We start from the raw sequence: 22,133 nt of genomic DNA, 5'->3' as shown, positions 1-22,133 counted from the left end.
CTCTCATCAGCCAGCCATACTATTTGGGCCGTCAGGGTGCTGGGAGCATCTACTTTTTAAAAGAACTGGATATTCGCTCACTCAAAAGAGGGAAGCTCACTATGACCAAATCTTACTAAAAATTTAAATAGGGCTCCACATATTGGACCCCTGCGCCCGTCGGCCTTCCAAAAGCAGCTAGCAGCACATTTTAACTTTTCATAACCTCTTGTAGGTTCTGCATCATTTAGCCATGAGACCTTGTTGCATTGTTCAGCAACGAGACCTTGCTATTAACGCATCCACCAGGGATATCTATTTATTTGCTTTAAGGGACTTAACTGGAATCTGGATCCTGCACCAACCAGCAAGGTCATGTGTGCTGGAAGCGGTATTCTTCTGCATGGGGGAAAAAGTGGCTTTGGAAGACTTGGCCAACCCAACGAAAAGGGTGGTGGAAAAGAGTTATGGCCAAAGATGCTATGGCAGCCACCTGTACAAAGAAGCATCCAGCACCAAGGTGCTCTATAGTGGTGGGGTAGCCTTGCCCCTTCCTACGGCTACTATAGCCAAATCCATCTCTTATTCTAAATCCCCCCTCGAACTTCTTAATTTTAGCTTCCTACTGGCTGGCCATTGACCCACTTTCTGGCTTGGCTCTTCCTCCAGAAAGGGGCGCATGGCCCTTTAAGAGGGCGCCATTCTAAGACCAGTCCTAACGTGCTCCAACCTCCACAGGATGAGGCCTCGACTGCGCCGGCGCGAAGGGGAGGAGACGGGGAAGGCCGGAAAAAAAAAGGGCAGGGCGATGGGCTGAGGGGCCGTGCGCCTGCGCCGGGCGCGTGCGCACTAGCCTTCTCCCCGCCCCTCTCGGCTTGGGCAGGTCTCTGCAGCTTTAAGAGGGTCGCGGGGCCTGGAGGGTCCCTCCGACCGCCGCCTCAGTTTGGGCTCGGTTGCCTCGCTTCTGTTTCTTTTCTTTTCCTTTTTCTTCCCCCCGTGGAGGGCTGGGCGCCCTTGAGCTCCTGAAGGAGGCGCTGTGCCCTAGCCCACCCGCCGCCTCGCGCGCCTCCCGAAGGCGGCTAGGGACCTTCCCGGAGCGCCCTCTGAGGTGGCAGCGCCCGCACCCCCCCTTCCCCTCGGCCTGGGAGCGAGGAAGAGGACCACCTCCCCTCCCCCTCCCCATTGGCGGCGGGCCCCCCAAAATGGCGGCGGCCAAGGAGGAGGGCCCAGGACCGCGCGCCAGAGTGAGTGGGCGGGGTCGGGGGCGGGGCCAGGAGGTGAGCTGGGTGGGGGGGAGGGTGCCTGGTTGAGGTTAAGCTGGAGGGTCCAGTTGAGTCAAGGGAGGTTGTGGGGCTCAGGAATGGGGGGAGGGTCTCTGTGGGAGATGGATGAGGCTGGAGAGGATGCTATGAGACTTGGGGGGCCGGGGGGGGGTCCAGCAAGGTTGACCCAGGCAATGAGAGAGCCTGCAGAGCTGAGAGAGGAATGATGGGAAGGGTCTTTGCCAAAGGATCATGGAGGGTGGCCTTGTTGCTTTGCTTTGGGGGGGGGGTGGTCTGTCCCCTTTGATGGCATGGAGGGAGTGAAGGAGATCAGAGGTAACTGGGGAAAGCTTTGCTGGACCTGGAGAATCTCAAAAGCAAAGCTAGAAGGGAGTTTCATGGAGATAGGGACTAGTTTTCCTTTGGGGCAGCAGATCTAGCAGGTTGGGAGGAGGCTTGAAGAGGTTGGAAAGGACATAGTGGTGAAGGGAGATGCAGCACCTGTCCCAGGGGGAAGGCCCTTGGAGTTGAGCAGATGAAAGAGAACAGAAGGTAGAGAGTGGAAAAGTTGGATAACGGGGGGGGGGGGAAGCATGGGTAAAAGGAGGACTGATTAGAGGGTATGCGGGCAAAAGAGTGCTTGGGTACCTGGAGAATGGGGGCAAAGAGTTATTTGCCTTAGGATTTATCCTTGTGAGTTAACATCTTGATAATGGTGGAGCCAAAGGGCATTGGTAGGTTTACAGTTAAAGACACATACTAAAGCCTTGCGTATGTCGCTCTGCAACCTTCCTCTTTGGGAGGATACTGTATTTCTTAAAAGAGTAATGTGATGACTGTATTGTATTGATTTTCATTATCTCTCTCCTTTTTGGCCCATAAATGACTGGAGACGTTAAAGGAGGCCTTTGTGATATATAGCCTAGTAAACCGATTTGGATTTGTGACTTGTTAAATATTGGGTAACATCAGTTTTTGTTTTTTTGGGTAGATGGACAGGTGGATTCAACTTGGTGAGCTTGACATTAATGGGATGTATTTATATGGGAGTCTCATGCAACCTTGGTGTTGGTTCTGTTTCATATTACTGGAATATAATGAGTTTCCTATTTGTAGTCTAAGACAGTGATGGCGAACCTTTTAGAGACTGAGTGCCCAAACTGCAATCCAAAACCCACTTATGCATCATCTAGTGCTGAGTGGGTGTGGCCCATTGGCTGGGCGTGGCTGCGGTGGTAACGGCAGACTGGGTGGGACTAAAAAGTTCAATCAATTCCAACTTTGCAAGATCTTTTTTTCCGTGAGAAGTTAAAATTGACTGATTGAAGCTTTTTTTTTTTTTTTTTTTTTTTTTTTTTGCACATGGCAGCGGAGGCCTAAAGCGAAAAGGTTTTATAAAACCCAGCTGAAGGCCTAGGACTGGGGCGATGGCGTGCGTGCCCACAGAGAGGGCTCTGAGTGCCGCCTCTGGCACCTGTGCCATAGGTTTGCCACCACTGGTCTAAGCTGTATGACCATTTCCTTTTTAAATTGTTGAAATATTGTCACAGATACGTGCACTTACACTTCATCATGATATCATTTTTTAATATGTCTAAGTCTAATATGCAAGGGAAACTACCGGTATGTAAAAAGGTTGGGCATCACCAGTCTTAACTTCACTGTGCTCAGATTACAGTTCTTAGTTAGAATAAAAAATTAAATCACAAATCTTACCTTTTTTGAAAAAAATGGATAAAAGCACAATGAATATTGAAATCCTGCTATTGGCAATGACACTTTGATTCTCTTGGCAAATGAAGGACTTCAGTTACAGAGAACTAGTATGTAATTGAACAATCTATTTTAAACTTTCTCTCCTGCTGGTCAAACTACATGCCTTTTCCACTAGAATTTTGCTGCAGTCCCACCTATGTTTTGTGATGTCATAGCATGGAAGAGATGGAGTTTGCTGTGTCAAATAGAAGGTATGTCTGCTAATATGCTTGTGTTTGGGATGAAGGTGAAGATTCTGGCTATGTGTGTGAGCTGCTTAGTAAAAATTATAAATTATATTTCCTATCAATAACATTTGCTTTGGCTTGGATCTTCTAAAAATATAATAATTTCAGGTTCATGGAAGGGGCTTTGGTTTTTCTCCCTAAAAATTAACTCTTAAGAATTGAGGGATTCATGGAATATATGAAGAGGCTGCAAATAGATGAAGGATTACAGACAATTATCTCTTTTATGTGAATGGCAGGACAATTTGAAATCTGTGCCAATATTTTGTGTCACTAACATATTGGATGGCATCTCTTATAATTAATGCAGAACTTGTATAAATAGACTTTTATTAGATGCCAGCTATCACATGCATATAATAGTTTATTCTTGTCAAGGAAAATATATTTCATTTGTTTAGCTGTCAAGATAATAATGCAACTGCAGTTTAATTGAAGTAGCTAATAAAAATACAATTTCTTGTACTTATTACACATTTTATTTTAGCCCTGAGTAAAGCAGTCAGACTTGGATTTGAGTAGCTGAGCGAGTAATACTAATTGTCTCATTGTGGTTCTAAATTATATATTAAAATGATATATTCTTAGGACTTTTATACTAGTGTCAAATCAATTTAATTGTTCATTTCATAGTTTAATTTTTCTACTATGAATGGAATTTAATTCTACATATTTCATTCCTTGCAGTAGCCTTTCCTAGAATAATAAGGAAATATTCTTCATTGAAAAATACAATTTTAAAGTGTTGAGAATTGTTATTCCACCATAATAATATAGACAATACCCATCAAACTGTCTTTCTACCAATGAAATGTGATTTCTGGAAAGTTTTGAATCAAAGCATTTTCAGTTTCCCTAAATGAATGAAAATCTACTATAGCATTTCTTTTTAAAAATACGAGAGCCAGTTTGGTCTAGTGGTGAGGGCACCCGCTAGAAACCAGGAGATTGTGGGTTCTAGTCCTGCCTTAGGCATGAAAGCCCCTTTCTCTCAATCCATTATGTCTGGGTTGGGCAATAAGCCAGTCCATCAATTCCTGTCATGATCAGTGGATCACTATTTGGCCGTTCCAGAAATAAAAAAAGTTCTACACTTGCAGGAAAAACATTAGGAAGAAAAAAAACCTAATGTAATGTTAAATAACTATTTATTAAGCCACATATTCGGTATTATAATTGGTGAATGGAGGCAGTGGTTTAATAAAGTGCCCATTATTTTAATGATAATTGGTGAATGGAGGCAGTGGTTTAATAAAGTGCCCATTATTTTAAAGGTGGTTCTCAACCTTTTTAATGCCACGACCCCAACCAGTCGTAAGTCGAGGACTACTCAAACCGGTCGTAAGTCAAGGACTACTCAACTGGTGCAGCACCATTTGCAGAATGGGACTTTTGGCAGGCTCAGCAGGGCAGAGACAGCCTGGACAATTCCTATTGGCTTTTGAAAGCCAATAGAATTAGACTCTATTCAAGAGAGTCTATTCTATTGGCTTTCAAAAGCCAATAGACTAAAAGGGAGTAGCACAGCTAAGGAAAAGGAGGAAAAAAATGGCGGACTGCGTTGTTTGGCGACCCCCGTGAAATGGTCGTTCGACCCCAAATGGGGTCCCGACCCACAGGTTGAGAACCACTGTACTAGAATAACACTAAGCAAGCCAACATAAAAACAGTTTACATGAGCTTGTTTGGACAAATCATAATCACTCTAAGCTATAAAAAAGACAAACTGTAGTCTTGTCAGAGTACAAAACTTAATCTTGTAACCCTATTTGTTTAGATGTATTCTTTGGACATGAAATATATTAGGACCACTAATTGCCAAAGAAATAGAATTCTTTAGATGGATATTTATTTTAATCTATAAATCAGCTTTAAAAGAATCAAAACCAGTACTCCATGAAAACAGACACCTGATGACCAGGTGAGGATCAGGGGTTGCCAGAAAAAGAGTCATGCTCTAATGGCATCAATATTGTATATTGATCAGAACCCAGTACAGTAATATGTTTCCCCTAACATTGCGAGGAAATCTGGAGAAAATCTTCGGAGAAAATATCTAAAGAGCCAAGAGTTTTAATGTCAAATTCAGCAACTGATATCGGGCAGGTGGATTTTCACACATCTGGATTAATTTAGATAACATTTGCATTTTCCCTTTGTTTTCTCATTTTTCCCTTCTCATTTTCACTTTGTCTCTGAAGTACATGAACTATAATATTTAAAAATGATGGTTTCTTTGTGAATTAAGACTGAAAAACGCAGTAAAAATTAGAAAGACATCTCTGTGCAAAAAGAAGAATAGCAAATTTGATGGATCAGAACTGTAAAAACCTTACCTTCCCGGTTATTCAGAATATTATTTTGCCAAAGGCAGAGTGTCATGTTATTTAAATTTTCCATTACTACCCTCAGCTTTGCTAATAAATCAAATTTCAACTTCTTAAATTGGATATTTATAGTGATTCAGTTTGAAATACCTTTTCCATGCTTGCTTTGTATGCTTTTGCTCCTTGGTTATAAAACCATCATGTTAATTATTTATCTTAAAGGAGTTGCTGGGGAAATGAATGAGAATTGCATAAATTGACTGTGCTGGTAAGTTTTGTGCTTGCCAGTCACTGCACAGTAATGTTGAAATTAAAATTTCCAAACTCCTGAATTCATACGAGGCTTTGTTTTTTAATTTAATTTTTTATACTATCTTGCCTTTGGAAAAAGCAGGCGACTTTGATTGAATATCAAAAATCAGATCAGGGGTTTCTAATTAATTGTTGTTCCGTGGCCAAAACTGAGAAACATCAGTTATTAAGAGATTGAGTTCATATAATTTGCACTAATATCGCGAAGCCAAGCGGGCTTGTTCATAGCAAATTATTTGGAATTGATTATTTGCACCAACTTGGTTGGCCAAGTTGTTCAGAACAACTTCCAACTATTACAAATTTAGATTAGGACTGAACTCAAAGTTATAGCATAATACTGTAAAATGTTCCACTCTTCTGCTAGTCTAATGCAATGCAGTTTTCCGCAGCTTGTTGCTTCCCAGATGTATTTTGCACTGTAGTTATTAGGATCTTCATGTTGACTAATTTTCAGTCTCAACATATCTGGAAGGTGCCAGTTGGGAAGAATGTTTTACTACTACTATTACATTTAGAACAAAATAGTCCTTGGTTGATCCCCATGGCCTGAAAGCAAAATAAGTTATGCCAAACCCTTAAGGGCTGTACAATTGCATTTTTGCAGTACATGAAGAGTTTACCTGTTATTTTCATAACTGTACACATTATAACATTAATTTTCTGCTTTTATTTCAGAAATCTTAACTTTAATGCATGGTGTCTATTGTCTGTAAAAAAAATCTGTAAAATTGTTTCAAATTAAAGCAGTACTGTTTTGTGTTTATTTAGTAAAACCAAGCTAAAATAGTATAAATAGTGTTATCTTTTACATTGTATCAATATATGATACAATTTGCTAATAGTGAGAAGGAATTGAACTTGAGAATGAAGGTGTTCTATACCATTCTATTTTGAATTTAGTTCCAGTTATTTCATTTGGGTTTATTTACATAATGCCTGAATAGGATCACAGCCCAAGGATTACATTATTCAACTACCAAGGATATTTTATTAGCATATCTTAAACTTTATATTGAAAAACATTTAAAGCGTAGACCAAGAGTTATTTGAAGGACATTTATATATTTTAAAAATGGAATAGCTAAGTAAATAAAGCACACTTATCTTACTGAGACAGTTTAAGGGAAAATTAGGATATTGGAAACATTAGTGTGCCTGAAGGTCTGTATTCATTTACATGTGATTGTATATTTACAAGTTTTAATTTCAAATTTGACTAGCAATATAGTCATTACACTTCCCAGTTTGATAATGTTATACTAATTGATTAGAGATATTTTCCATTTCTGAAAAATACACCTTTTCACTTTCATTGGAAATGTATATGTGCAGCTTATGCAAAGAAAAGTTTGGTTATAATCATTTTGCACTCCTTTGCTGGCTTAAAATAAGTTTCCTTATTTTTATATCTGTATTTGTATTCTACTTTTCAGCTAGTAGGCTGAAGGTAATTCACACCTTTAAATTTATAAGCATAATGCAGAAGCGAGAGGGAAGAAAGATGAAAGCATAGTCAAGTGTATTATTCATATTTGAAAAAGAAAAAGAATTCTTTTTAGTTATTGTTTACCCAAAACTTGTATGATTTTATTTGAAACATGTCTTAATCCTGTATACCGCATGTTTAGGTGTATCCCGGTAATTCCCAAAGTTTTATCTATAAAAACATAATAGCACGCCTTTTATATGGCCATTTGCCAAATTCACTCAGCAGATGTACCCAATCATGAGGTGAATGGATTATATTCCAAGGCCCACCAAATATATTTTGAATCAGTGCATAATTGTTATGTTTTTATTTTTTTAATTCATAGCAAATGGCAGCCTGTTTACGATCTGGGCAGATAGTACTTGAATGAGGAACCATTTGGAAATCCCAGCACTACAGACCGGAAAATTAAAAAAAAATCCCATAAGAAAGCTATAAGAAACCATTTCTATGTTATGCCAATAATACAACAGCATAGATCACCCATGTATTCATCAGGATTTGAGCTTTATCTTGGACGCTTACCTGCTGAAACTAGATAATCAAAGATAAAATAATTTAAATGAACATCACAGAATACAATCCTCCAAAGTGCCCCTTTGCCTATGTTGGACAGTTTTATCACCCAGGCTTCTGGTAGTTATAGTTTAAAAATCTCTTGAGAGGGCACAGGTTAGTTATTTCTTCTTTTGAGCAGCATAGGCCTAGTTTGCCTAGGCAAATATACCTGATCTTCCAATACCAAGAGGTTGGTAACAGAATGTAGAAACCGCTTGTTGAAAAATCAACATACTAAGCATATGTGGTTTCCTGCCTGAGCAGGGGGTTGGACTCGATGGTAGTGCCTCACTGGGGGTGGTATTATTATTATTATTATTATTTTATTATTATTATGGATCATCGCACAGTCAGCCAGATGTTCAGACTGGATTTGGCATTTTGTCTACCTATCGAGTCGTTACCCAGGACCTGGGATAGGCAGATGTGGATGTTTGATGGTATTACAGGTATCTTCGCAGGATGGAAGCAGTTCCTAGTAAGGCCGCCTTTTGCAATTGACTAACAGCGAATTTGTCAATGCCAATGGTGTTCAAGTGGTGCTCCAGTTGTTTTGGGATTGCACCCAAGGAGCCAATGACTATTGGTACTACCCTTGCTTGCTTTTGCCACAGTCTTTCTATTTCTATTTGTAGGTCTTTGTATTTTGTTATCTTCTCCAGTTCTTTCTCGTCTATTATTATTGTTGTTGTTGTTGTTGTTGTTATTTGCAATGTGGTGGTCATCCCCAAAGGCCTCTAATTGTTGCAGGCTATGTGTTCTAAACATCCAGAATGTGATACAGGAGGTCAGTGACAGGAATTTCATCTGAGATCTGGGACCGTTGTAGTCTGTTGGAATCTGAAATATGTGCTGTATTACATACGTTATTGCTAACAATAATAACAGTCTGGCTGGCTGTGTCACCAACTATGATTCATTTGACATTCTTGACTATCAGTGACTCTGTTTATGTAGGTTTCTTGATTTTTTTAAAATGTTCTTTGATTAATGAGGCTTTTACATTTTTAATGATTGTGGCAACCGATGGAATTGCCATAGTTATCTAGGAAAAGTATGGTCAACGAGTAACAGATTTGAGGAGTGTGTGTGTGTGTGTGTGTGAGTGTGTGTGTGTGTGTGTGAGAGAGAGAGAGAGAGAGAGAATTGGACTTGTTTTTTAAAAGGAAAGCAGTTTATTCTTGATAGTTGTGGATGTTGTCCTGATGAGATTTTCCTCTTTCTGGCATGATCTTTCCCTGTATGGGGAAAATACACAGATATTCCATGAGTCAAATGGTAGTCTCAAGAGAGAAAGAGTTTTTATAGCAAGAGTGAGTTCATCCTCTTCCCCTAGATCAACGGTTCTCAACCTATGGGTCGTGACCCCATTTGGGGTCGATCGACCATTTTTCGGGGGTCGCCAAAGAAGGTGATCCGCCATTTTCTCCCCTCAGGGGGCGGCGCCGCGAATGCACAGAACGTTTGTGTGACGGGGGTCGCCGTCACACAAACGTTGAGAACCACTGCCCTAGATTCATATAACAAAGCCCTGTTTTTGTTTTCTCCCCCCCCCCCTTCTGTTTTTAGCTCATTTAAACTTTGGAGTCATCCACAAAAATCACCTGTGTCAACACCACCATAGAACTGTTCATAAACTTGACAATCTGAAATTGCTTCAATTGCAACTTCATTACAGAAACTTTGACAATGTTGTCGGCAAGTGGACTAGACAAAAATTAGAGAATCATGGATGTGTATGTGACAGAGAAAAACACCTCTCTCTCTCTCTCTCTCTCTCTCTCTCTCACACACACACACACACACACACACACACCCTAAACCTAATTGGATGTTTTTCTTGGAAGTTTTTTTTTCCTGTGGAATTTTCTTTTTAAAAAGACTGGGAATATTGAATAAATGAAAATGCTGCTGAAACCTTATGTCCAAGTTTTAAAAAGTGGATCAACTTCAAAGGGATTTTCAATCTCTGTTTTTTGTCCTCTGTTCTTTGGTTATCTTTGATTGAGGGGATTTCCAAACCTCTTTGTAATATGACCCAGGCATCTATACTGTTCTATATTATTATGAAAGGAGTGATTTATTTTCAAAACAAGGATTTACATTGAGACATTTATATGTTCCTAGTCTTGCCCGGTGTGGATCTTTGGCTACATCGGTGCTTTTGCATGTAGAGAGCTGATCTGGAGTAGTGGTTAAGGTGTTGGCGTAGAAACCAGGAGTCTGAGTTCTAATCCTGCCTTAGGCATAAATGCCCGCTGGATGCCAGTCTCTGTCAGCCCAACCCATCTCATAGGATTGTTGTGAGGAAAAATAGGAAGAGGAAGGAGTATTAGGTATGTTGTCACCCTGAGTTACTTATAAACTAATAAAGGAAGGATAAAAATCAAACATAAATGTCCCAGATTAAATCTTGGGGTCTCCAGGTATGGCTGAGAAATAATGATAAGATAAGACAAGATAACCTTTACTGTCATTTTTTTTACTGTGGGCACAACGGCACACATCAAAACTGAAATTTAGTTGCCTGCTCTCAAAGTGAACACATCATACATGACACATACCTAAACATACTATGTACAACATATATGTATAGACCCACACCCCTATATATACATAACAAAATATTAAATGCTGTCCATCTTGAATATATAATGGAAGGAGGAAGCTTGAGAGTTCACAAGTTTAATGCTGTATGGAATGAAACTATAGCTGAAACTGGATGTTCTGCTTTGGATACCACGAAGGCCCCCCCCCAGAAGATAGCAATAATGCTGCCTAATTCCATAAATAACACAATTATCGGTACCTCTCTAGACTTACAGATGAACCCATAATTTTATCTAGAAAAACCAGTTTCCTATGACCTAAGTATTTTTGGGAATAATGCTTAGAGCTTCCATGAGCATAGTTGGAAAAAGTGGAACAAAGTGATAAAGCAACAGCAAAGCAGTGTTCCTGCTACAAGGAATCACTATGCAAATCCCAGACATTGGCTCTCTTGAGCAAAACTGCTCTTTGTGTTTGGGGAAAACAAGTTATTGCTGAAATAGAAAACTTAGGTATAATGATCACATATGGCTAATACTGAACTTCCAACATCTGGAGGGTGCCAAGATTTTAGTAATCTTCCTCCTCCTTCAGGAAGAATGCAAAAATAAAATAATTATATTTTTCAAATGTAAAAATAAATTAAGTGGGACTCTTAAAAAAAAGAAATCCATTTCTGTATAAAGCTGAACCAAAACATCTTTAGACGACCTTGGTCCAAACCATACTTTCCGCTGTTCAACTTTATTTTTGTGATGCAATTTTGCTGGAATATTTTCCTGACATATTTGCACTAGCTCAGATTTGTCCCTTTTGAAAAGCAGCTTCAAACATTACCTGTGTGTGTTTGTGTGAATTTGTCATGAATCTCATTTGTATGTGTGTGTATGTGTTCCATGTACTACAGTGTAAATAGCAGAATCATGCATGCCCTTGAGGAATTCTGTGGTGAGTTTAATTTTCCCCATTTTTTTTTTTACAGCTGCTGAATATGTGACATTTTTCCTTAACAAACCTTAACTGCTGATTGTCAAGCTACTGTTAAGGAAAGAAAAGTAGGACTAGTTAAAAAAAATATTGTTGACCCCAGATACTGATACGGTTATTATTACCTGCATCATAGGTAGTTTTCCCTAACACCCTTACCCTGATCACTTTGCTCATCCTATACTTGAACAATTGGAACAACTCAACATTTCCATCTAACTTTGCCTTGCTTGAGAAAATATGAAACAGGCGTGTATTTTCACTTGCCTTGAACAGCTCTTTTAAGTCTCCTCTTCTTCTTGTGCCATATCCGTTATCGGACGTTGGTGATCATGTTGGCGGTCCTGTTTTTATCAGCAGCTGCACAAAAAATTGCTGCTGAGTTTTGTCCAAACCGGTCTCTTAGATTTTGAAGCCACGATGTCCTTCTTCTGCCTGGACCTCGTTTGCCTTCAATTTTTCCCTGGAGGGTTAAATGCGAGTATGCCGTATTTTTCTGGGTGTCGCATCACATGTCCGAAATATTCTAATTTTCGTTTTTTAATGATTTAATGATGATTAATGAGCATAATGATGATTTCCCTTGGCTTTCCCAGGCGGCTTATCCCCTCCTCATTTCTGATCTTGTCAACCCAGCCTATACGTAACAGCCGCCTGTAAATCCACATTTCAAATGCTTCTAGTCTCTTCAGATGGCCTTCTGTCAGAGACCGACTCTCTACTCCATAGAGCAGGATAGGAAAAACATAGCATCTGACAAGGCTGATTTTCAGTCTTGGGCTTATGTCGTGGCTGCGGAAGACCTTTTTCATTTTGAAGAATGCTGTTCGGGCTTTCTCCATCCTAGTCTTTACTTCAACGGTCACGTCCCAGCTTTCATGTAAATTGGAACCGAGGTGTGTGTGATCCTCTTTTAAGTGGGGAATTATAATCCACTGATTTTTAGCTGAGCTGGCCATGCTGGGAATGTTCTTGAATAAAGAGGGTAGGTGAACACCCAGTTGCATTGAGAGCAAAGAGAATGAGCATGCAATGACCCTCTCCTTGCAGTTGTAGCGGCTGACCGGCTGGCGCTAGACCCGGGCAGCTGCAACAGCTGCTAAGGCTAGGGGGCTCTACACTTCCAGCAGAACCTTCCCGAGTTCACAGCTCAAGCAGGCTCCCTCCTTAGCTGCGCTCTATGGCTGTCCTGACCTCTAGAGGTTCACTTCCTGTTGGAAATGCTGCTTTTCCTGCAGCAGGTATATGCAGCAGGCTGGCTCTTTGTTACCCATTGCACTTCTTTCTCCTCTCTCTTTAGATGCTATGAAGGTAGGAATTGATCATTCTGCAAAGGATCCGGAAAAAGGCACTTCCTTGTGGAATGGCCAGGGTTTCTCTGAATGATAAAAGGAGTTCCTCAAGCCTGTGGGGAGGGGGAGGGGACTGTGATATTGGATAAAGTGGTTAACATTCCCCCTCCCTCCCCCTCATCAGTGTGTCCCAGGGCTGGGAGCTACTGCCTAGACCTTATTTTGTAGGGCTCAGGAATATCTGAAATTTTGATGCTGTTGCATAAATGATGTGCCTATTCTGCACCTTTTTTTTAAAAAAAGAAGCAGTTTGCCTTAAAAAGCATTCCGTATACAAGTTGAAAAATGTATTGTTACAGTTCTTCGATTTCAACAGAAATACCGAAGTTCTGAGAACTTTTTATGAAGGAGTAAAACACGATTGGGTCGTAGGCATTTTTTCCCCCCAAATTGTTGCTCTGTGTCAGTCTCGTCAGTCTCAGTTTGCTCAGATACACAACTTCTATCTTTGTGTTACAAAAATCAAGAGATTTGAATTAAATGCGTGGCGTCTGAAAGCTGTTGGAATATTTGTTTTACATTTCAGTGTTGCCCTGTCGTAATGGGGGTCAAGGTTTCGGTTATTTCTCGACGGAATTTGGGTTGTAAAAAGTTACAGTGTTGGGAAAAGTTGACTAAACGTAATTGCTGTCTGATAAAGGGGTTACTTTTAATAGAAAGAAGCATGGTTCAACGATAGAGCACATACTCACTAGCATTTCAAAGATTAGTAGAAAAGACATCTTCCCTAAAAACTGCTGTTTAATATTAAGAGTACGTAGCTAGGTGCATCAGTAGATCCACTCAATACAAGTGTTTCTATTTTTATATGTTGCTCTTCTGAAACAGAATGACTTGGTAATCTTCTGAACCTGCGGAGTAGGCCAGTATTTTTAATTCCATATTGCAGATGGAGGACTGCATTTTTGAATGTACATAGTTGCATGTTTATTTATTATTTATTTAAACAATGTACATGGCCATCCATTTTTACTTCAGTAACCCAACCCTTTTGCAGCACTTCCAATGTCAATAATATCAATATTTATTTATTTATTAATAAAATTTATATACCGCCCAATCCCTAGGGACTCAGGGCGGCGTACAAAATTAAAACAATAAATATAACAATAAAAATGAGTGCATTCATACACCATGTCCCAATCGTATCCCGCCCCGCCCCCCCGGGGACATCAACCCCAGGCCTGCCGGAACAGGAGAATTTTAATGGCTTTCTTGAAGGCCGGCAAGGTGGGAGTAGTTCGAATCTCGGGGGGAAGTTGATTCCACCACGTCGGAGCCACCACAGAAAAGGCCCTTCCCTGAGGGCCCGCCAGCCGACATTGTCTGGCCTACGGGACCTGAAGGAGGCCCAGTCTGTGGGACCTCACCGGTCTCTGGGAACTATGCGGCAGTATGCAGTCCTGTAATATTAGGGTGACTTATATTATTCACTTATATTATTTGTTCTGACATGTCTTTTCTGGGATATTTCTTTTGAAATAATGTTTTGTGCTACAGTACATTAGTTATCGTAGATCTGATGCAATTCTTCTATGGACCTTGCACTATGCATTTGTATGATGTAAAAGAAGATCCAGATTATTGCTAATCTAACTAGAAAATATAATCCTTTCCTCTAATAATATAACTTCTAGAAGACCTCAAAGGTCCCTTCCGGTTCTATTTTGATTAACTTACAAATACTCCAAAAGATGTTTTCCTTGCAGCAAATCAATAATATATACTAAACCCCAGGACACTTTTATCCCAATGTATGTTCTTCCTGATGCCACTAGGACAGTTTATTTAAAAGAAGTGTGATGATTAAATAGGAGAGTAGTTTAGGCTCTGCCTTGGAAAAAGGGCAAGATAATTAACAATTGTATTGTGCCTTTAAGGCGTTATTTGTAAAGTTATGAAACCATTGAAGACCCCTGTTCAAACTTGGTCCTTTTATGACTTGTGGACTTCAACTCCCAGAAATGCCTGGCTGAGGAATTCTGGGAGTTGAAATCCACAAGTCATGAAAGGGCCAAGTTTGAAGACCCCTGATCCAGGATCTCCTAGATGGTTTTGGTGTTGGCTTTACGGTAAAAACACTGGGGCAGTGCACATTTTTAAAGAAATTTTTATTTTGTTCATGGAGCTATAAAGTTTCATATAATGTGACAATGTTGATATAAATAATTATGCAACATACATGTTTTGCACAATTTGGGGCCCAAATGCCCTTAACAAAAACAAAACAAAATATGATAATAGGCAACCAAAGGTGGGAGGAAAGATTTTAAAATAATGAGAAGCAAAGGAGAATTTGGTCTGGGATAATAATTCCTAATATGTAAACTTGAACTTCTTAAATTCTTAATGAAGACCAGGCTTTATCAGTTGAAGAGTGTCTGGACTTGAGAAGGTTTGTCAACCTGAAGTCATAAATGCAGCACGGGAATTTAATTTTCCTTTCACGAGACACAAAAAAGCAGTGCTATAAAACTGGGATTAATGTTGGGGGGGAAAAGGAAAAAGGACTCCTGTTGACCACCAGAAGGGTGGATGAAGAGAAAAAGAAAGGTTAAAAGTTTTTCATTACATTTTAGTCAGAAATAATCTCTTCTCACTTGGAGCAGGAGGGGGATGGGAAAGTTTGAGAAGTTAGAATTGATTTGCTATAACTGTTACTCAGGGAACTCAGAAGTAAACCTTCGTGAAGTAAGTTTGACAAGATTTTGGAATCACCTCAATGGTGAGTTGATTTTGCTTTTGCAGCTATGAGTTGGTGACAATCCCGGTCTCTTGAGTTTTGGAAGTGTCTCCTACCTTGGTCCAGGTTTGTCTGCTCCTGCACACAACATAGTTAGAATTTTAAAGCCGGCTTTATTTTTGCATTTTTATTTTGAGAAATGAAATGCTCTATGCCAGTGGTTCTCAACCTTTTTAATGCCACGACCCCCAACCGGTCGTAAATCAAGGACTACCCAACCGGTCGTAAGTCGAGGACTTTCCCTGCCCGGGAATGCCACGCATGCGTGGTGCCGCCCCCTGCGCCGGCCGAGGCGTAGCTGGCAAGCGGCAGAGATGGAGCAGGCTGACCACCGGCTGGACCACCAGCTGGCCCAGCCCAAGGGAGGTAAGGCACCCGCCGGAAAAGGGGAAAAAAATGGCAGATAGCCTTGCTTGGCGACCCCAAATGGGGTCGCGACCCATAGGTTGAGAACCGCTGCTCTGTGCAATGTACTAACCTAATCTGATTATTACAATCTAAAACAAACTTTATTACAATCTAAAACAAACTTTTTACCAGTTGCATCTGTAGACAGTCGGAATGCTGGTTTCTTTTACTGTAACAGTAATCAATGTATTAAAAAATGCTTAGAAATAACTGATTTCATGTTCAAAAGATCTTAAAATCATTAATTATCCAAATTTGTATAACCTGAAAAGTTTTATTTCTTTCTTTCAAATGTTGCTTGGGTCATTCTTTTTGTCATTTGCCATGTAAAACAAACATGAACATATTAATAATTTGTCTTTATATTGTTAATCTACTCATTAGTGTTGCTCTTTTTTACATACCGGTAGAAATGACATCTGTGTATTTCACGTGTGACTAGACTAGAGCAGTCTGAGTTCAGCTAAGATACTGTGAACTTAGTATTTTCAGCACCAGGTTGTTGAGATTTTATAATATCATTTCTTGTGTAAACTATGTGCCCAAACAGTAACAAATGTAATTATTTTAGAAGCAAAATATGTGCATTTTCACTTTTAACTTACTGTAAATTTTGTTTCAAGTGCATTGTTGCAAACATATTGTGCTGCAATTCAAATTTCACATTTATAAAATAGTAACAATAGAATGTATCATTCTTAACTCTCCTTAGAATCAGATCTAAATTTTTTAACTAGTTTTATTTTTTTAACATTCTGAAATCAAAGTTGTATAAGAAAAAAATGCTATTGAAGCAAAAAAGAGAAAAGCTAAAATGCCCCTCAAAAATTGAAATTTTCACATCTAAAATATGCCATGAAAGTAAATGTGAAAACAAAACAGTCTAAGTGCATAAAACCTGTTCTGAAAGGAAACAATTCATTATGGGCTAAAAATATACTTTTATAGAATACCGAAAAGGACAACTCAGAGAAAATAATAGATCTTCCAGCTTACCTGCCCAAAAAATGTGTTTCATCTCAAAAAGTGTTTCTGTTGTCAGTCTTTCCTAATTTGTGCCTTTCGGTTGTGTTGGATGATTGTTCCTGAGGAGCCATAGCTGTCTTGATTGAGTGAGTTGTAATCCTACATATCTGCAGGACATAAAGTTAGGCTGATATGTCCATAGTATGAGGAAGTTGTAGCTGGTGGGAGTGTATCTGCTGCTGCTCAAGGGGACAAGGGATTTTATGTTGTAGATTTTTTTAATGTTGTAAATCAGGGGTTCTCAACCTTGGCAACTTTAAGACTTGTGGACTTCAATTCCCAGAATTCCTGGCTGAGGAATTCTGGGAGTTGAAGTCCACAAGTCTTAAAGTTGCCAAGGTTGAGAACCCCTGTTGTAAGCAGTCAGCATGTGTGAGTTGGGTAGCCATATATTTTTTGTTTAATAAATACAATCAAATCCAGCAGATTTCTGGATAACGTTATAGCCAATTGGAATGATTTTCCATTAAAAATCTACAAACAAACTGATCTGCCTGGCCCAAACCACTTTTACAGACGGTTCTCAAAATATGACTGGCAGTCTTCCAACGTGAAGGTGTTAAAACAATTGGCCAGTCCACATTTATACTACCTGGAACTGACTGAAGCTCAGAGCCATGGCTGCAGGGATATCTGTGTCTCAAAACCTAGATGGCAGATGCTAGATCAGTGGTTCTCAACCTTTTTAATGCCGCGATCCCCAACCAGTCGTAAGTCGAGGACTACTCAACCGGTCGTAAGTCAAGGACTACTCAACTGGTGCAGCACCATTTGTAGAATGGGACTTTTGGTGGGCTCAGCAGGGCAGAGACAGCCTGGACAATTCCTATTGGCTTTTGAAAGCCAATAGAATTAGACTCTATTCAAGAGAGTCTATTCTATTGGCTTTCAAAAGCCAATAGAATAAAAGGGAGTAGCACGCTAAGGAAAAGTGGGAAAAAATGGTGGACTGCGTCGTTTGGCGACCCCCGTGAAATGGTTGTTCGACCCCAAATGGGGTCCCGACCCACAGGTTGAGAACTACTGTGCTAGATGAAGCGTTCAACCTTTGAGAGTAGCAGACTTTTTGGGAAGTCCTTAAAGGGACCCTGTTTCCAAGGACCAGAAATAAACCCTTTAGTTAATTAAACTTAATTCCTTTCATCCCCAGTCTAGAAACAGAGGTAGAGGAGAATCCTGAGTCTCTTGGAAGGGAACTGAATTGAGGCAAAGGAAGATGCAGCAGTAATCTGAGTATTACCGTAAATGCCGGCGTATAAGACGACTTCCGCGAGTGCTGAAATCGGCGCCAAAGACGGGGGTCGTCTTATACGCCGAGTTGTCTTATACGCCGGAAATACTGGTAGTTTCCGGCGTATAAGACGATGTTCTAGGAATGCGGCCCGGCTATAAAGACGGGGGTCGTCTTATACGCCGGGTCGCCTAATACGCCGGCATATACGGTACCTCTTCCCTACATATACAAGGGACCGCAAGCAACAGTGACTATCTGCTACTGGTGCTCCCTACTTGCCTAACAATAGCTCATCAGTACCATAGTTGCCTGGGTGTTTTAACACATTTTACCACGCCAAGCCATAGAATTCGAAAACAGACCTTACAATCAGTACATTTATTTTCATAGGACGTAACAGGAGAAGTGCCGCAATAGACTTTTCAAGCTTTCATTCATCTGAAGGCATTTGAGTGCAGAATGTGGATCGTTGGGAAGAAAGGCCTTAGGTTTCTACTCCATTTTCTTCATTGTGCTTGTAAAAATGAGCCTTTGAGAGCCATTCTGGAAGATCAATTGATTTACTGTATATTCCGGTGTATGAGACGACTTTTGAGAGCATTGAAACAGGTGCCAAACTCAGGGTCGTCTTATACGCCGAGTCGTCTTATACGCTGGAAATAAAGTAGTTTCCAGCGTATAAGACGACTTTCTAGGCATGCAACTCGGCGGTCGATTGTCTTATACGCCGGAAATACCAGTAGTTTCTGGCGTATAAGATGACTTTCTAGGCATGCGACTCGGCGTCGATCGTCTTGTGACTCGGCGTCGAACTCGGGGAATTGTCTTATACGCCGGGTCACCCTATATGCCGGAATATACGGTATATAGTATCCTTATCCTAATTGTCAGTGACTTAAGCTTTTGAGCCAGGGGACCTGATTTTAAGAACTCTGGATTCCAAGTTATTAAACTCCCTGGGACCTAAAACACAATATGTTTTAAGCATGGAGGTCAAGATGACCATATTAGCAGTTTACAAGTTCAGGCTTCTGCCATGTCATCATCCATCGCATGCTATTCCTGACAAAATAATGGGTTGAGCACAGCAATATGCTAAGCCAGAATTGAGTTGTTGTTTTTTTAAATCATGGGAGAGGCTTCAGAGATGATGCATGAGCAATCTCTGTCGCTGTCAACCAAGATTATTTAATGTTCTTACACCTGAGAAGTAGATTCACTTTGCAGGTTCAATACAGTCGTGAGACAGTTAGGTCTAAAAGCCTTTCTTGATATTACTGGATGTCTGATGAGGAATCTTTCAATAGATCTTCTTGCAGTACTTCAGCCACGTTCAAGCTGTCCAGTTTAATTTGTGGGTCCTGATTAAAAATGTCTCAGTTTCAGTTGTGAAGAACACAGTGGATGAAAAGATGTCTTCCTTTGGGTTGGTATCCCAAAGAAATGTATCTAACAAAATGTATCAGGAAAACATGGAAGATGTTGTTGGAAGAGGCTTTAGTTGCCAAGAACTTTTGAAAGCGGATGTCAAGATTCCCTTTTTCTTTACAGGTGGAGATCTCTGGATTTCTCCTTAATGCAGATGAGTTTTTTCACTGAATGTAGAGTCAGTTCTTTATACCTCTGCTTTTCTCTCCTATGCTTCAAACTTCTTATTTATACTGTTTGTCTCTTAATTTACTGCTCTCTACTGCCATCTGTGGACTTGGATCTTGCTTGCCAGAAGGCATGGGAGATTAAATCTTGGAAAAGATAATCTCTTGTCCATTATAGGAAAAACCTTTATGGAAAGTCCTGGATGTGGAAGGACATTTATTTAGTAATATGTTTGTTTAGCCTATGGCATCTACAAAGGTCATGCAATCACTGATATGATGGAAGGACATTGTTTTAGGTCTCTTTTGTGGACACTTTTTTATCAAGGGGGATCCATTCTATGACTGCCATCAGTTCTTGCTATGTGATCAGCCCATTTCCATTATAAATTAATTAAATTAGAAATATATGTGTAAAACAACATGGTCACTTCCTTTTTTTTTTCCTCTCTCAAATGTAGCATCAGGAATACTGCAAATTATTTCCTGTTCTGGAAAATACAGATACAAATACATTTCTCTAAATCTGACTTTTTGGGAGGAACCCATTTTGCACAACGCTTGGGAAAAACAGAACTTTTGGGAAAGGGAATACACAATTCTATACATCCCAATTAAGAGCCTGGATAGATCAGAGCAATTAGAAAGTCATGAATTTTAAGAAAGTTACAAAGAAACCTTTTTTTTCTTGCTTTTGGGAAAATACAAGGGGGGGACGTGGAATTAGCTCTCATTACATTGGAAATGAAATTGCTCATAACTTTTACCATAGCGAGGGAGCAAATCAAAACACTTCTTACATTCTGGCCTGGTTGATTGCAAATGAATGTTGGCAGTTCTTCAACTGTTCACTAGTTAAACTTGAACAAAGGCATATCAATACTTTTCCTTAAGTCAATTTTTATAGAAGGCAATGTACCCAAAATGATTGATATTATCCTGCTTAACATTGACTGCTAGACTTCCCATACAATACTTTGAATGGCTGTCTATTTTTCTTAGTGAATTTGCCAGACCTGACAAAACATATTTGATTAATAGCAGTATGGCTTTTATGTTAGATCGGACAGGTTGTACCGACTTGTGTCACTTGCTGCGTTGGCAACAGACAGTGCTGATGGCATGTCTGGTTTTTAATTGCTTCTACTTATAGAATGTATGAAGAAAATGGAATATCCAAAGCTGAATGATGTGGCTATTGCACTTACAAGCAAGCTGATCAAACTTTTACTACTGCTTATCTTACAGGAGATTAGTATGGTATCTACAAAAATTTCTATATAGCCATTTATAGTTACAAGAAACGGTAAACAAGGTTCATGATGTTCTGTTTGAACAAAAATGTTTTGTTTTCAGAGACAGGCCTCAAAAATATTCCTAAAAAGACCTTGTGAACTCTCAAGCTTCCTCCTTCTGTTATATATTCAAGATGAACAGTATTTAATATTTATTTGCTACGTATACGTAGGGATGTGGGTCTATGCATATATTGTTCATAGTATGTTTAGGTGTGCATCATGTATGTGTTTCACTTTGAGAGCGGGCAACTAAATTTCATTTTTGATGTGTGCCGTTGTGCCCACAGTAAAAAAATGACCATAAAGGTTATCTTATCTTACTATCTTTTTTTTAAACATAAACAGGTGGAGAAGCAAGGCCTAGTCCAAGTGGCAGTATAGGGTGCTTCAGTCTGTGGAATGTCTTCAGGTATGAAAAATTAACTACAAATCTCATGGGTTGAACATAAAAGATGCTAAACTGTAAACTAATATGAGGATAGAGAAAATGACTCCAGTAGGGAGAATAGGATTGATTTGGCTTTTTCTGGGGGAAAAAGTATCATGTACCATGTCTAGGTAGATACAATAGATCAGGGCTTTTCAACCTTTTCACCCACTGTATCACTTTTAGGATATGGCAGTATCCGAGTACCACCAGTTGCCTAGCAAGGTGTCAAAAACTTGATGACAAAAAAAAAAATAGCGGGGGTGGGGTGGGGGGTGTTTGGTTTTTATTCCCCCCGTCTGCTGGGTGGTTGCAGCAGATTTTGGTCACTTCACATGACCTTGGGACACTGTGACCGTCATAAATATGAATCAGTTGCCAAGCATCTGAATGTAAATCACAAGACCCTCGGGATGCTGCAACATTCCAGCTGATCGGCACTTTTTCTGGGCTCAGCAGAAGCGCCAGGATCAGTGCTGCTTTCCAGCTGATTGGTGCTTCTTCAGGGCTCAGCAGAAGCACCAGGATCAGCGCCGAGCTCCAGCTGGAGCCTGGCGCTGATCCTGGTGCTTCCACTGAG

At 40.0% G+C, this 22,133-nt stretch overlaps 1 protein-coding gene across 6 annotated transcripts in view; it reads left to right on the top strand.

Moving 5' to 3' along the window:
* The first annotated feature begins 796 nt into the window (after positions 1 to 796).
* The window catches only part of ZMYM4 (zinc finger MYM-type containing 4), a 58,393-nt gene continuing 37,056 nt past the window's right edge, over positions 797 to 22,133 (top strand). For 4 of the 6 annotated variants that reach the window (XM_039353368.1, XM_039353367.1, XM_039353363.1 and 1 more), the window contains exons 1-2: positions 798 to 1,223; positions 21,472 to 21,535. The gene's annotated coding sequence lies outside the window, so the exon portion shown is untranslated. Of the gene's footprint in view, positions 1,224 to 21,471; positions 21,536 to 22,133 lie in introns of all 6 variants that reach the window. The other 2 variants (XM_039353365.1, XM_039353366.1) reach the window with 1 other exon arrangement.

The sequence above is a fragment of the Crotalus tigris genome, unplaced genomic scaffold (assembly GCF_016545835.1).
Source record: "Crotalus tigris isolate CLP2741 ecotype Arizona unplaced genomic scaffold, ASM1654583v1 scf7180000018517.1768243, whole genome shotgun sequence".
Lineage (NCBI taxonomy): Eukaryota > Metazoa > Chordata > Lepidosauria > Squamata > Viperidae > Crotalus > Crotalus tigris.
This window is presented reverse-complemented; position numbering and strand designations above follow the sequence as displayed.